The sequence below is a fragment of the Alligator sinensis genome, unplaced genomic scaffold, assembly GCF_000455745.1.
Source record: "Alligator sinensis unplaced genomic scaffold, ASM45574v1 scaffold250_1, whole genome shotgun sequence".
NCBI classification, from domain to species: Eukaryota; Metazoa; Chordata; order Crocodylia; family Alligatoridae; genus Alligator; species Alligator sinensis.
Genome location: NW_005841888.1, coordinates 3,623,981 through 3,639,564, shown reverse-complemented (window position 1 = coordinate 3,639,564; position 15,584 = coordinate 3,623,981). Strand labels below are relative to the sequence as shown.

General features: G+C 41.1%; 1 protein-coding gene across 6 annotated transcripts in view; it reads left to right on the top strand.

Moving 5' to 3' along the window:
* RAB27A (RAB27A, member RAS oncogene family) overlaps positions 1-15,584 on the top strand; it is a 78,411-nt gene that overhangs the window by 34,256 nt on the left and 28,571 nt on the right. The window contains exon 1 of one of the 6 annotated variants that reach the window (XM_006017958.3): positions 1,367-1,821. The exons of the other annotated variants lie outside the window; for them this stretch is intronic. The gene's annotated coding sequence lies outside the window, so the exon portion shown is untranslated. Of the gene's footprint in view, positions 1-1,366; positions 1,822-15,584 lie in introns of those variants that run through there. 6 annotated transcript variants of the gene reach the window in all.

The window sequence follows — 15,584 nt, the reverse complement described above, 5'->3', positions numbered from 1 at the left end:
CCCCCATTCCTGTGAGAAACTTCACCGCCCCACCAGTCTGAGTTCACCAGCCACGCCTGAGCTGCAGATCATGGCTCTGCCCTGGCTCTGGACCATGCTGTCACCTCTGCAAGATCACAACCCAGCCCCGGAGCAGTTAGGCGGGCAGGGGTTGCTGGGAAATGGAGTCCAGTGCTGGCTAGATCTGGCCTGTGGGCCAGACTTTGCCTGCCCCTGGCCTAGCCCCTCTAATCCTTTCTCCATGCTGTTTGGACCACTGTGGGTGAAACCCTTCTGCATGGCTGCTCTTTCTAGAGTAAACAAAGGCAATGCCTACCTTGGTGGTGCTCAGTCTCTGAACCTATGGGTTGAGTCCAGCACATAGGACCATATCATCCAGCCTGGGGGCTCTTGTCGGGTCCATAAATGTGGCACTAGGGGAGCTATAGCAGCATTAATTGTTATGGCTTCCAGTGCCATAGGTTGTTGACCCCTGTGTTAATGGTTTTTCAACTTCTAGAGTAGGATTATGCTTTGACAACCAATACGTGGAATAGGGTCTGGCCTACAAAGTTGTGATTTTTTTTTTTTTTTTTTTTTCATGCTTGAGCTAAAGGATTGGGTCATTCAGTGAGAGTGGTAGAATGCACGTAGGAGGCTAATGCAAATTGCCACTCGCAAAAGGGAACAAATGTTCCTTCCCTTTGTCACATACAATGGTAGGCCATGTGAGCCAGCAGTTATGGCCAGCAGAATTCTGTTGACAATTTTGCAGATCAGTGTGACCCAATATTTTCTTTTTAAATCATTCTAATGCTGTGTGATAACTCTTAAGTAGCCTACCGAATGGCTTTTCGAGAGGCAGTGATTTCTGTATATAAAGGCTCCGATACAGAATAGTCTGTACTGTGTGAGAGAAGAAATAGAAGTAAATGGTTTATAGTCTGCACTTTTCAATTTTTATTTAAACCAAGGTTTTAGTGTTAGGAACAATCCTTTTCAACTTTGTATCATGGATAAAAGCTTCTTTGTTCACATTTAAGAACATTTATTTATTAGGACCCTAATCCTTCAGTTAATCCCTTGCAGGTAAATTCCTGCAACCATACAGTACCTTGTTGCACTGTGTAGAACAAGGGTTTGCCCACGCAGCCATCCTGGCAGGGTCTGTTAAGCATGGGAAGTGAGGTTTTTGCAGATAATTCTGCACTGTGTGGTAGAGAGTAATTGGTTAGTGTCCTCCTGCACAAATGTCCTGCATCATTAAGTTTTTTACTCTTTTGCCTTTTAAAGAAAGGAAAGCCATACCTTTGGCATCCCATTTACAAATATCTGTGAAAACATATTCATGGTGGGGGGGGTGCTCTGGCAGTTTTGGTATTTTTGTTTGTTTGTTTGTTTTAAATAAAAGGCACTCTTATTCAAGTGAACATACTTGGTCCCTGATTTAAGCAAAGTTTTGATATATTTTTTTTTTACCTGGTAAAGGATAATTTTAATTAAATCGATTGCTCAGTTTGTGAAAGGAGGAAAAGAAATCACTTGATCAGTCAGCAAGACCACATGACAAACAGCTGAAAGTAATTAGTTGGGTTGTGGTGTTTGTGTGGTGCTGGTAGCTTTTGTAGATTACGGTACAAAAAGCAAAGCTTCTGAGTGTAATGATGACTTTAGAACCATTATTGTAAACTATTTGTTTTACCCTGCTGGTATCAATTCTAGATGAAAAACAGCCTTGCTACATGGGTATGGTGTTCAAGAGATCCAAATTGCATCAACTCTGGCGTATAGCCTAAAGTAGATTTGTAAAACTCTGTGTCTGTTTGCTGCTGTTAAACCCAGGTATGTAAATCTTTCTTTTCATTTTTTTAAACTGATCTATCTTCTTATGTCTTACAGTGTTATTTCTGAGGAAGTGAATTGTATCTGGACAAATAGATCTAATCATTTTGAAACTACTAACAATCCTAACTACTGCACCATCAGTCTAGAGATAGAAAGATGCTTAAAACTGTAAAATGTCATATTTGGCCTTATGTAGAATGTGCTACTGCTTACTTTTGCATGTAATTAAATTGTAGCTATTCAGTGCTAAGGAAAAATGTTTTTATTTTAGAATTAGGGTAGTTGTGTTTTGGTAGTGTCAAAATGATGTTGCCATGATGGTCTAGGAAATGAGACAAGTATTCTTGTCAGTGATATTTTTTTATTGGACCAACTGCATGGTTGAGAGACATAGGCAAGCTTTCAGGTATCACAGTACACTTCCTCAGGTCTCTGGGAGAGAATTCTGTTTGGTTGCAAGTCCTGGAGGTGAAAACCAGTCTGACTGGGTAAAACATAATAGGGGTTGTGGCACCTGACCTAATACTAGCAGAGGCTGCAGATAGTTCTATTATGAAATGATTTGAAAAACTTTTGAAGTTGGAAGTACTTTAGGGGGTTTTTAATATATTGACTCACAATGTATTTCTCAGATTACTCTGCTGTAACTAAATTACTGCTTTCACCCTGTATGAGCAATCTAGAGTAACTCTTGGACTTCATCTTCAAACAGGAGCAGTAGGGCAAGAATCCTTACTGATTTATAAAATGCAACTCTTTAAATTTATGATCAGGATTATGTGATGTGGTTGCCTTATAATAGCAGGGAACTGAACAAAATAACCCAAGGGTCCCTTCTAGCCCCATGCTTCTAATCTGTAAACAGTGCAACTGAGTAGTATTTGGCTCATACCTAAGGTCATAATCATTTTAAAACCAGATTAGTAACCCTTATGGCTAAATGTATTAGCTAGATACTATGATGCAAATAGTGATTGTCTTGTAAATCTAGAACAGAACTGCCACAAGATTTCTTTAATGGGTTTTGTAGTATGGGCTTCTGACCTTCTAAGTGTAAGGTTTAACTCTATAGTTATTCAAAGCATTATAGTAATATGTAAGTTTGTTGTTACTTATAAAGGATAAAATGGTTTAGAGCAAAAGGTCTGATTGTTTTGGCCTGGAATAAGCTCCTTTGTCAGTACAGAGGCCCACTTATTGTTAGTGGGATTCTGAATGCATATAAGGGTCCACACTAGTGAGTCATGCCCAGGCTTTGCTTCTGCATCAGATGTTAAATAATCTCTTCAGAAAGAGAATAGCTCTCTTTCTCCCATTTCAGCTGGTAGAACAGCATGTCATTTATGTTGAGACATCACCTGACACTTTTCTCAGAAGAGCTGATTACATAAAGCCAATTCTGTGGTTGAACCGGAAAAATGGGTAATTTTTTTGACCCAAAACAGAACTTTTAAGTTTTCTGTCTAAATTAAATACATCCCCTCTCCCAATTTTATATTGTATCAATCCAAAGCATTTTTGTTTCAAGCTGAAAGGAAATAGTTTTGAATTATTTAACCCTCTTAATTTTTAAAAATCTTGGTCAGTTGTGAAAGTAAAAGCTGAAATGTGTTGTTTCAGAAACATTGAAAGAGAACGTTGACTTTTCCTAAATTAAATACTATTTTGACATTTTCATTTTTTTTCAGCTGAACCCTCTGGTATTTGCCAAATGTAGCAGCTGCTCCCTCCAAGTGTGTTTTTCACCTAATGTGCTATCTGCCTAAATTTTTTTGCTCAGTTTTATGGATAGGGTCTGTTTTTTGTGGTGGATTATTATTATTATTTTTTAATCTGTGTGTTCAACACGGCAATGCTTGCTCTTGGATGCAACAAATGTATTAGTGACAGAAGAAACCAATATGTTCAGTTGTACAACAAACAGTGCTTAATGTCCTTTTTTATTTTATTTTATTTTTTTAAAGAAAATGTAGGCTATAATTCCAAAGCTAAAATAATTTGTGTCAAAAGAACCTGCAGCTCAAATGATATTCCTGAAATGTTCTCTTCTGTTTGTTTGGTTACTGTCCTTTACTCCGTCTCCCTACAACCAAAGCATGTTTTGACACTTATCACCACTATGCTTTCTCCCAAGGTAGCAAACTGTAAAGCTGACATTCCTGCCAACCATAACCCTCCAGGAGAAATTGCCTACTGAGCACTACTTCCTTCCCTTTTGTGGGAAAGTCACAAGATATCTCCCAAACTCATGGTTGCTTAGCCTTGAAGCCATCACATTTTGTTGTTTCTTGATGAAAAGAAATTAAATAATCTTATTAAACACTGAGGCAGTATTTATTGTGAGCATAAGCAACTTTTTTGATGTGCATGAAGTACTAGTTTTATACCTCTGCCTGCCTTAGTCAATTTATTATATGTAGCAGGGTGAGACTCCAAATTCTTGAACATAGATATCCAAAGAGGTTTTTTCCTTGTGGAAATTAGTATCCTCTTCCTTTATAAACAACTGACTTGCATGAAAAAGCAGTAAATATAATAACCTGGAGCAAAACTCCCTGTAAGTATCATTTTCCTGTGCTAAACCCATTGTAACCTTTTTTTCTGCTCTTCAGATGGAAATTATTCTAGATAATATTACTAATATTAAGCTTCATTGTGGTTTAATAAGTCAGAAGTATTTCAGTTGTCCATATTTTTTAAATTTATTCAATATTTCTAAGTAATGTGAAGTGCATGTTAAGTACTTGGTAGCTGTGTTGGTCTGAGACAAAAATAAATCGGAAATCTAGAAGAACTCTTGGTTCAGAAATGATACCTTTTATTAGACCAGGTAGGAAATCTCAAAAAAAACCAAACCAATCTTTTTCTCCAAGCTTTCAGGCTCAAATGCCTTTCATCAGGCTCTGGGAAAAATAAAGATGGTAAAAAGTCCCCATAGGTAGGAAATAAACTTCATTTTTGCACAGACGGAGCTGGAAATGGAAATCTGTCCCTCTGGGTCCCTGTAAGTGTCTTTATGAGTTATTCTGAGTTGTTCTTTGTTGTGTAGATCAGGTAGGATTCCTTCGCTGGAGGTCATATGGCAGGCAGGGAGGTTAAAAATCTCTTCGCTGGAGGTCATATGGCAGGCAGGGAGGGTAAAAATAATTCTTATTCTGCAGTGAAATTTAAAATCCAAAATCAGCTAAAATTCAGGATCTTCCATGTTTCAGGGATGTATTTGGTAGCCGTGTTGGTCTGAGAGAAAAAGAAATGCAAAAATCTAGAAGTCTTGGCTCAGAAATGCTTTTCTGAGATTTCCTAGTTGGTCTAATAAAAGTTATCATGCAGAAAAGATTTTTGCATTTCTGTGAAGTATCCTGCATTTAAAAACTATTTTCTTAACCCATTCTAGTTTAGACTTGGGGGGGCGGGGGGTTGTTTGTTTGTTTGTTTGTTTTTTTAAGTATTAGTCTGATAGCTTGTTATTTTGGAAATAATTTTTTATGATATTTGGTTGCTATGATTTAGCCAAGTTTTTCTTCATTAGTACTGGTGAATGTGGTCTTAACCTCGGTGCTCTTAATCCAGGTTGTAGCTGTACTGGTCTAGAGGAAAAAGCAATTGGGTTTATAGTAGAGATGATATCCTATATGGCTACAGCCTGGATACCTGACACATGGAAGATATTGAATTTTAGCCATTTAAAAAAAAATCTTCATAATTTCCCAAGCAGGAAGCAATTTTAACCACCTGTAATCTGAGATTTGCCTTTGCTCAAGGTAATTTGCATCACCACAAAGCCCCACAAGACAGCTGAGAATATGCCCATCAGCTAAGAACTGTCTGCCCAGAGGAGTGAGTATTCCATTTTTTGACTCCTCTGTGAAATCCTGTGAAATATGAATTTTAATTTCTACCCAGGAGGACTTTTACCATCTTTTCTCTGAAACCTGATGAAGCGTGTTTGTGCCCAAAAGCTTGCAATTAAAGAATTTTTTTTGCAAAAATCTTGTTGGTCTAATGAAAGATATCACCTCTACTATGAGCCCCAGTTGCTTTTTACATCTCAAGTGACATTCCTGTGTGTCCACCTCGCTTTCAAGTAGCATGGCCCACCCCCTGGCTGGGTTTCTGGTTTATAACCCCCCTGATTTCCAGCTGTGATATTCAGCAGGCCTATTAATCCAGGTATGTGGAAGACTTTCCACTGAGGGACTATATGGGTGTTAGCCATTTGCTGTGACACTGAAGCTGCTTAGTGGCTGTGACTTAGGCTGTAATGTGAGCACCAAGGCTACTTGTTGCAGGCCAGGACCCTTTGTCAATCTGACTGGTTCCTTGCATTCCTATCAGTGGTCACCAGCTCTCCCTGGTCATCCTCCCTCAACTCAAACTCTCTCCCTTTTCAAAGCCAGGGTGCTGTAATGGTTTAGTAGCTTCTCTTGATCCTAAGTTTAGCCCTGGAAGGAGTAAAATGTTTTAGCCTGGATGGAGCCATGGAGAGGTTATTCCTCAACTGATAGCTTCCCTTGCTTTGGTACAGATGAGTATCTGTATTATTGTTTTGCCTTTTCTGCTTTTGTCCTCTAATAAGCCATTTGATTGAAATTCAGAGCAAGTAACATTTCACACATACATATAGACACATGTACATTATCCACATAATGAATATTTCTCAGTTTGTCACAGGGCTGATTGCTTTGATGCCTAGTTAAGTCAATAACTTGGGGAGCTAATGTATTTTCTGAGCAAAGTACAGGATATTTTTACTGGTTGCTAGAACTGTGTTTTGGCTTATCAGCCATGGCTCGCAACACCCAAGAGTGCTCCCAACAAAATCACTTTCTTTAAGTGTGGCAGATGTAAAATCTACAAGATGAGACAACTTGTGGTAACCTTTGCAAAAATAAATACATAAATTCTAGGTGATCAAAAAATGCGCACTGTATGGGAACACCATGAAATTGGCATAGAATAAGCAGAATTGAAGAGACTCAGCAAAAGCAGATGTAGAAAATACTGTATAAAAGATCCTGACATCAATCATTGGACTAAACCACAAACATTTGCTGCCAAAAATGAAAACGCTTGTTGACATAATTCAGTGTCCTATAGAAGCAAATCTCCTAGCATGGAGTAACAGCTCCAATGCATCTCCACAATTTTATTGGCTCTGTGTCGGCTACTTTTCAGCGGCTACTGCGTTGCATTGTTGGCTCATTTATGCTGGGGTCTATTGTTACCCCCAGATTCCTTTCATTTGTAGTGTTGGTCAGGTTAGCAATGCCCAGCCTGTAGGTGTGCTGGGGTTCTTCCTTCCCAGATGCAGCACTTTGCGTTTCTCTACGTGGAACCTCATCTGGGTCTGTTCTGCCCAACATGCCAGCCTGTCTAGGTCTGCTTGTATCTGCAGCCTATCTGTGGGTGTGTCTGTGCAACCCCATATTTTGGTATTGTTCGTGAACTTGGCCAATGGGCTTTCCAACCCCTCATCCAGGTCATTGATGAAGATACTGAACAGCACTGAGCCAAGTACCGACCCCTGGGGTACGCCACTGCCCACATCTCGCCAGGATGACACTGATCCATTCATTTGGACTCTGTGTCCTACTCCGCAACCAGTTTCACACCCACTTGACGGTCCCACAGTTGAGCCCGATATCTTCCAGTTTTCTGATTAGTATCTCATGGGATACCAGGTCAAAGGCTTTCTGGAAGTCGAGATATAAGATGTCAACCGCTGTTCTCTCGTCCAAGTGATGAGTCACCTGATCATAGAAAGAAATGAGGTTGGTCAGACAAGACCTGCCTGCAACGAAGCCATGCTGGTTGTCATTCAGTATCATTCCTTCTGCAAGTTTGTCACACACAGCCTCTTTGATGAATGTTTCTAGGATTTTCCCTGGAATGGAAGTTAAGCTAATTGGCCTGTAGTTTCCCGGGTCTTCATGCTTCCCCTTCTTGAAGATGGACACAACATTGGCCCTCTTCTAGTCTTTTGGGATTTCTCCAGAGGCCCATGATTTTTTGAAAGATCTTTACCAGGGGCTCTGCAATTATTTCGGCCAACTCTTGCAGCACTCTTGGGTGGAGTTCATCTGGTCCTGCTGGATTTTTTGTTTTGGTTTTTTTTATATACATCTAATTTTTTAATTACACCAGTTCTGTGGCAATGGTGGGAACAGTGTCAGTCCCGCCCTGCTTGTTCTCATAGATTCATAGATGCTAGGGTCAGAAGGGACCTCAACAGATCATTGAGTCTGACCCCCTGCCTAGGGAGAACACCACCTCCCTTGGAAGCCCATTCTAAATTTTGGCCACCGTTACTGTGAAGAAGTTTTTCCTGATATCTAGCTTAAATCTGCTCTCTGTAAGTTTTTGACCATTGTTCCTTGTTACCTCAAGAGGCGTCCTTGTGAACACAGCATCTCCAATCCCTTGCTGTGTCCCCCTAATGAATTTGTAGGCGGCCACAAGATCACCTGTGAGCCTTCTCTTGCGGAGGCTAAAGAGGTCCAGGTCCCTCAGTCTTTCCCCACAGGGCCTGTCCTGTAAGCTCCTAACCAAATGAATGGCCCTCCTCTTGGACCCTCTTGAGTCTATCAACATCCTTCTTGAAACAATCAACATCCTTCTTGATGCCCTACCTGGCATGTTGTTCCGCTTGGTCTTGTGAAAGACCGAGGCAAAGTAGTCATTTAGGAGTTCTGTTTTTTCCTGAGTGGTAGTGACCAGGTATCCTGAGGTATTGAGCAGCGGCCCCACGCTCCCATTAGTTTTCCTTTTACACCCTATGTAGCTAAAGAAGGACTTCTTGTCTTTGATTCTTGTAGCTAGTTTTACTTCGGTTTCTGCCTTAGCTTGCCTAATCTGGTTTCTACAAGTGTGGACCATTGTCAAGTAGTCTTCCTTAGAGGCTGTCCCAAGTTTCCATTGTTTGTACGCCTCTTTCTTTTTCTGTAGGAGTGCTGCAACTTCCCTGCTTAGCCAAGAGGGTTTTTTTGACCCTTCTGTAACTTTTTTTGTCCACAAGGGAATGGACCATTCTTCTCATGCTCCCTTTACCTGTGGTCCTTAGTTTCTCAGGGCATTTGCTACTAGTGACCTCGGCTTATTAAAATTTGCATTTTTGAAGTCTAAGACTTCGAGCTTGGTATCTGTTTGGTCAGCCTTGCAACGGACCATGAACGTAATGATTTCGTGGTCACTATCGCCTAGGCTGCCCTCTATGTTTAAGTTGGTCACCAGGACCAGGTCAAGAAGTGCCTCTAGTTGGTCTGTGCACCTCCTGAGTCAAAAAAAAAAAAAAAAAAAAAAAAAAGAAAGCTCTTTGGTGCTGGTCAGGAAGGATCGTGATCATTCTGAGCTGCCTGAGCACTCCTCCCAGGAGATGTCTGGGTAATTGAAGTCACCCATGGCAACCATGTCCCATGCATGTGCAGCCTCCATTAGTTCATGGGCAAATGCTAGATCAAGTTCCTCCCCTTGGTTAGGTGGCCTGTAGTATACACCTACAGTCAGGTCTCTCTCACCGCCCCTGCCCCGACACTTGACCCAGAGGGTTTCAAACTGTTCTTCTTTGGGGCTGACATCAACCTGTAGGGAGGTGTACTGCTCCCTCACATAGAGGGCAACACCCCCACTTCTCTTTCCTACCTGATCTCTTCTGTGAAGGATGTAAGCCTTTATGGCTATGCTTCAGTCATGAGAGGAGTGCCACTAGGTCTCCATGATCCCTACTAGATCGTAGTGCCCAGTGGAAAGGAGGAGGATTAGTTCCTGCTTGTTCCCTATGCTTCTGGCATTGGTGTACAGGCACCTAAGTCCTTCTACTGAGGTCACTGGCCACCTGTTGTGTTGAAGGGGGGATTTTTTGTTAGCTCCTGTAAGAGTGGCTTGCTTGGTTTCACTGTCAATAGAGCTTTCCTGTATATTGGTCCTCAGGTAGGCTCCAGTTAGCCTTTCCCCACCCCCCTGCAATCTTGGTTTAAAGCCCTATCTAAGAGATCGGCCATCCTGGACCGTGGCCTGCAACAGGGAGCACAGAGGAAAAAACTACCTGAGTCCCAGTTCCCAGAGCTTTGTAGTCACTCATGACCCTGTCTGGATTGCTCCTGGCAGTGTCATTTGTTCCCACGTGGATAAGGAGCATGAGGCAGTAATCTGTGAGCTGGACAAGCCTGGGAATGTTTAGCCTAACAGTGACTGTCAGAGACATTGGATAACTTAATTTTGTATTTGCATTTGTGGGCCTACAAATGTTGTTTGGAGAAATTGTCAGACTGATTGATGACTAAACTGCCCTTTAGGCTCCTAAGGTGGTGCTAATTGCTACAGTCATCATCACCACCCCCTCTGCAAGATCTGCACTCTCTAGTACAATACATATGATATATCCCTGATTTGTTTGGCAGTATGACCTTTTTGAGATGGTTCATCTGTGTTCCAGATTATCAGGCTTCCAAAAAAAGGATACAAGACAGTTGAGAGCTTTCCTACCCTCAAGGAGGAACTGTGCTTTTCATAGGAGCTTCAGCATATGTTGACTACTCGGTCATTAGAAGCGTTCAGTGTGATTTATAAGGGCTGTTCAAAACTTTTGTTGAACTTTTTAAAAATAAATGTTAGTTTTTAGTTAAAGATTTATTTTTCCTTAATATTTCTGATGAAAGCAGATATTTTAAATAGTTAATCAAAAATGCAATGGCTGAAAAATTAAAAACATTTTTTTAGCTGAAAACAATTTTTTCCTGATATCCCAGGGGCAATAATGCTCCATCATCCCACCCCAAGTATGGAGACCAATGTGCATCAGGGGGGAACAGTCCAACCAGGGAGCCTAGCCTGTTGAGACTGGGAACACAAGGTACTTGAACTTCAGTTCCTGTGAAGCACTGCAGTGACTATTTAGAGCTGAAATGTGGTCGGCTTTGGTTGAAATGTTTGCTTATTAATGTTTTGACAAAAACAATTTAAATGTTTTCCCTAGAAACTTGGGTTTCTGCAGGGGGAAAAAATTCGAGTCAGTTTAGTGTCCGTTATGTGGTAACTATTTAAAATTATGCTGGTAGGTTTTTTGTTTTTTTGTTTTTAAGTGCTCTATCACATTTCCTTGATCTCATGAAATAGGAGTTCCCTATAACTACAGGAGTAAATTCCTCAAGGAAGATGGTTTTATGGATGTTTGTAAATTGAGTATTAGAAGTGCAGTAAATAATTGTGGTTTGTTCAATTTTTATAGGGTTGTTTTCTGAAATATTTTATGTTCAGATAGCAGATCATTAAAAGCAAGTGTTTCCTTTAATTGCCTGCTCAATGTCATTTCCTTCATATACAATCACACAAAATGAAGTTGAGGGTTCTTGGGTTTTTTCCTTCTCCAGTTTTCCTTCCATTCTGTCTTTTTTTAATTCCATTTACCTGCTGACTTTTCACATCCAGGACCATATTCTCTGGAGCAAGGTTCTTTATCTTCCCTCTGCTGCTCTTTTTCCCCACTGATTGTTGTGTGGGGAGGAGAAGAGGGGACTCATTTTTCCCCTTATTCCACTGACTTTTTAGAGTAGCAGATTGCCTGTCTTTTGTCAACTCCTCTGATAGATTGCTAAGCAGGTAGATAAATGCCTATTTATTTTCTTCCTTTTGTAAACATAAATGGTCTTTAGAAGTGCCTGAAGGTTCTGTGAGACTTGTCTTTCTAAAATTAAAACTATTATTTTTTATGGCTACAAGCTATTCTTCTGAATCTACACTGGATCTGTGCAGAAACAGGAGATAGCTAATGAAAATTATTTATATCTTGCTGTTTCAAGGCGAAAACGTTCCACAGAGATTAATCTATCTAGACAGAGTTTGACAGGAAGATTTCTAAGGTCTATAGCAGATGGTCTGATTGCTTCTGGAAGGAGAGTGACAGACCTTAATTGAAAACATGACTTTTTCTATTGGAAGGCTTGTTTTGACACATTCCAGTTACCAACAATACTTGTATGGTGTTATTGCCATTTTGATTCAAAACTGAAACAAATCCAGAAACTTTAAACATTGGAATTGATGGTGTCAAGCTAATTCTAATCAACAGGTATGCAAGACTTCATCCAGATGAATAACTCACTGTGGCTTTTTTTGCTGCTTCAACCAAAGCAGAAGATAAAGAGGAGGGAAATGTTTCCTACATTGTAGATATTAATTTCTCTAAATATGAGCTCCCTGAAAATTGCAGCCCTTGGTTGCAGTGAAGCACAGGTGGAGTCCTTTCAATGCTGAGTGTGACAGAACAGTAACCCCAATTTCTCAGCAAGCTCTAGAACTGGAAACGGAGCTTACATTAACAAGGCTCAGGTCATTCCCATGGCTCCTGGCCTCCAATAAAGGGAACAGAAATTTCCACATTATCCCATATTTGGTCTGATCACTTCTTTCACATTATGAGCTAGATGTGTCTGGTGGGGTACAAAGAGCCCTCTTCATTTTGCTTGTTCATTCACTAGCCACATGGAATTGTGGTGCTTGCACTCTCCTAATAAACCTTCCCAGCAACTCTTGGTCAGGATTCAAAAGGATATCAAAGGGGTGAAGGCGGTCATTCCCCCAGATGTCCATCTCTCCAATTGCCCAGAAGTATTAACCATTCTTTTTTTACAAGAATCACACCAGTATCACTCTTGGGGGAATTTTTGGGGTTCTTATGTTTTGTTGATACATTGTTGTGCATCAAAGAGAATCTGAGAGGTGGGAGTAGAGGAAAATGTGCTGTCAGAGCAGAGAGGATCATTGAAGATGGCTGATATTGCTCCCTTAAGAAATGATGCTAGATGATATAATCACAACCCCAAACCTAAAGTTAACATTTGAGCCTCTTCTGTTTGGTATGTATCTATGTCTTCTGTTTCTACAAGTTTCTCTAGGATTCTACAAGCCTTTTCCTGCTGACTTTTATTCTCTTTACTTTTTTCTTTATTTGGTTTCTTTTGTAATGCAGGTTGCAAAACTAACTGTTGCTTCCTTTCTTGCCTTTCTCTTTCTGATGGCTTTCCCTGGCATTCTTAAAAAGATATCAAGAATTTCTAGTTTCCTTTCTTACCCTGTTGTGTAAAGTGGAAGCTGTATACCACATCCACCAGCTGTTGCTCAACGATTGCTTTCATGCCTTTTTTCTATGGAGATCATAGTTTTGATGATGTATGTAACTAATTTTTCATATTGCAACTCAGAGGGTTTTTTGATGTCTTATTTCCTGTTCTTTCTTTTGATCAGTCCAGTTGCAAAATCCCCCTGTTCTTTTGCTAGATTTTTAAGTTGGCAATGAATGGTCCGGGTTATGTGTGAGTTGGATATGCATAGTATAAGTGCTTACAAATTAAAACCCTACAGTGGGTTTTATGGGGGAAGACACACACACCTTGGATTCCATCAAGATCACGTGGGCTCTGCATTGGCTCAGGATTCACACTTAAAATATTCTTAGACCTTTATGGCATGCTTTCACCTGAAGGTACCATGTTCGTTTTTGCCACCCCAATTTACAAACTACCAAAGAGAAAAAGGGGTTTTTGTAAATAGAGGCATTAAGAAGCTCCCTGTGAAGAGAAATTTGAATGTGTAAGGAGTATAGTTTAAATGGATGATACAAGACGTGATCAAGTAGAGATGTATAAAGGGACATTGTTCAGGTGCTCCGAGTTTTCACAAGGTCTTGTACTAGGGAGATTGCACAAAGAAGAAGAGCAGCACATTTTAAAACCTGTTATTTTAGCAGTTTCTTTAGCTCAAATAAGAATTTGATAATAGATATAAAGGTTCATACTTTGGGAGATTATACTACCTGCCTGAGGCTGGGTAGGAAAATAATGTCAGGATCATAAATACTGTAGAATATTTAATCCTTCTGGGGATTTTGTTATCACCCTTGTGCTAAGTACAGACATTTGGGGGCATTAGGGGGAGGTTAAATTGGATCAAAATGGCTGCCTGATATCAGGTCAGTCAGGATAGTGGGGCTAGCAGGGGGATTGGGAGGACCGCAGCCTGGAGGGGATCAGGGGTCTGCCATGGGTTGGGGAGAAGGGGCGTGCAACCCATTAGGGGGTGGGGCTGGTGCTACCCATGGGTGGGGTGGGGAGGTTGGCAAGACTCATGAGTTGGGTGAGGTTCCCCGCCATGGGGGGTACAACCCCATTCCTCCTGCCCCTCCTCCACTGGGACTTGCTGAGCTCAGCAGTAAATGCTGAACAAAGCGGCTGCACCCAGAGTGGCTTGTAGGATGGGGGTTGATAGGGGTGGCTAGTCTGTGGGAGTGGCAGGGACAGGAGGGAGCAAGGGGCTAGGGGTAAAAAAAATAGTAGATTGGTGCAGGGCAGGTGGGATTTAAAAATGCAACCCTAAGGCTGGGTCCAGTGGCTGGGTTTTCCCAGCCCTGGGGCTCTGCAGGGAAAGTATACAGAAATTTAATGCACCAGTTTGACCTAAATTGAATAAGTTTGATACTACATATATCCAGGTTTATCTTAAACCAGTCTAAAAATTGCAGAATCCAGTTTATGTGCATGGTATTTCATAGACGTTAGGGCTGGAATGGACCTCGAAGATCATCAAGTCCAGCCCTAGCAGGAAATTTCAATTTAGTCTGGCACAATTTACCTGTTGTGAACTCAAGATTCATTTTATTCCATTTGCCACTGCTACCTATCTTCATGTACTTAACTACCTGGTAGAACTTCTTTTACCATTCTTCCCCACTCAGAATGATTTTTTTGTTGTTGTTATAGATTTTGGCCGCACCTTTCTATCTAAAAATAAAAGGGCTACATGTAAAGAATGTCCTGGATGCAAAATGAAGGACAAAACCAAGGAAACTTAGCTAAAATTTCCATTACAATATTTCTGAACAGTTATGGGTTTAGACTGATTGCTGGTCACTGAGACCTGTCTAAGTGTAAGGTCAGCACTGGGACAAGCTAAGTTTAAATTAAATCGGGTTCAAAATGACCACCGAACCTCCCCAAATATCTGTACTTAGCCTTGGAGTATGGTTAGGGTCACCAGAATCTGGAATGGGCTTCCAAGGGAGGTGGTGCTATCCCCTATCTTGGGGGTCTTCAACAAGAGACTGGACAAGCACCTGGCTGGGGTCACATGATCCCAGCACCTTTTTCTGCCGCTGGCGGGGGGTTGGACTCGATGATCCTTTGAGGTCCCTTCCTTTGAGGTCACTAGCATCTATGAATCTATTTGGTACTGGTTGTTTCACCATAGGAGATCTGTTTTTCCTCTTTCCCACAAAACATTGTCAGTACAGAAAGCTTAATACCGCGTAATATTAATATTTTGCTTTGTCAGGTACATTTTACCCTTTCTTTTTCAATTTAAATGTGTCACAACCCAGTGATTTTTGGTGCCTTGGCACAATGGGATTTTCTTGCCACATGAGAGCCTCTTGCACAGCGAGGGTTTTGCTGCACAGAGAAACCTCGGTGCAAGAGAGTTCCCGCCAATTTTGCAGCCTTCTTTGCAGGGTGCATTTCTTCTTTGCAGCACAGAAATGCACGGTGCAAAGAGTTCCCGCTATTCGAATGCAAATTTGTGTCCCGCTATTGGCCAGTGCTAAATTATTCACACGTGGCGGCTAGGAAATGGCTGACTAGCCGTTTAAAATTTCGTGCGACTTCCGCCCAAGTCGAAGAACTTTGAGCATGCTGCAGAGTGCCTCAGAAGAGATCTGACTTGCGGCTAGCTGATCGATAGACTGATCACCTATCGATCTTTCTTCCCATCGCCGA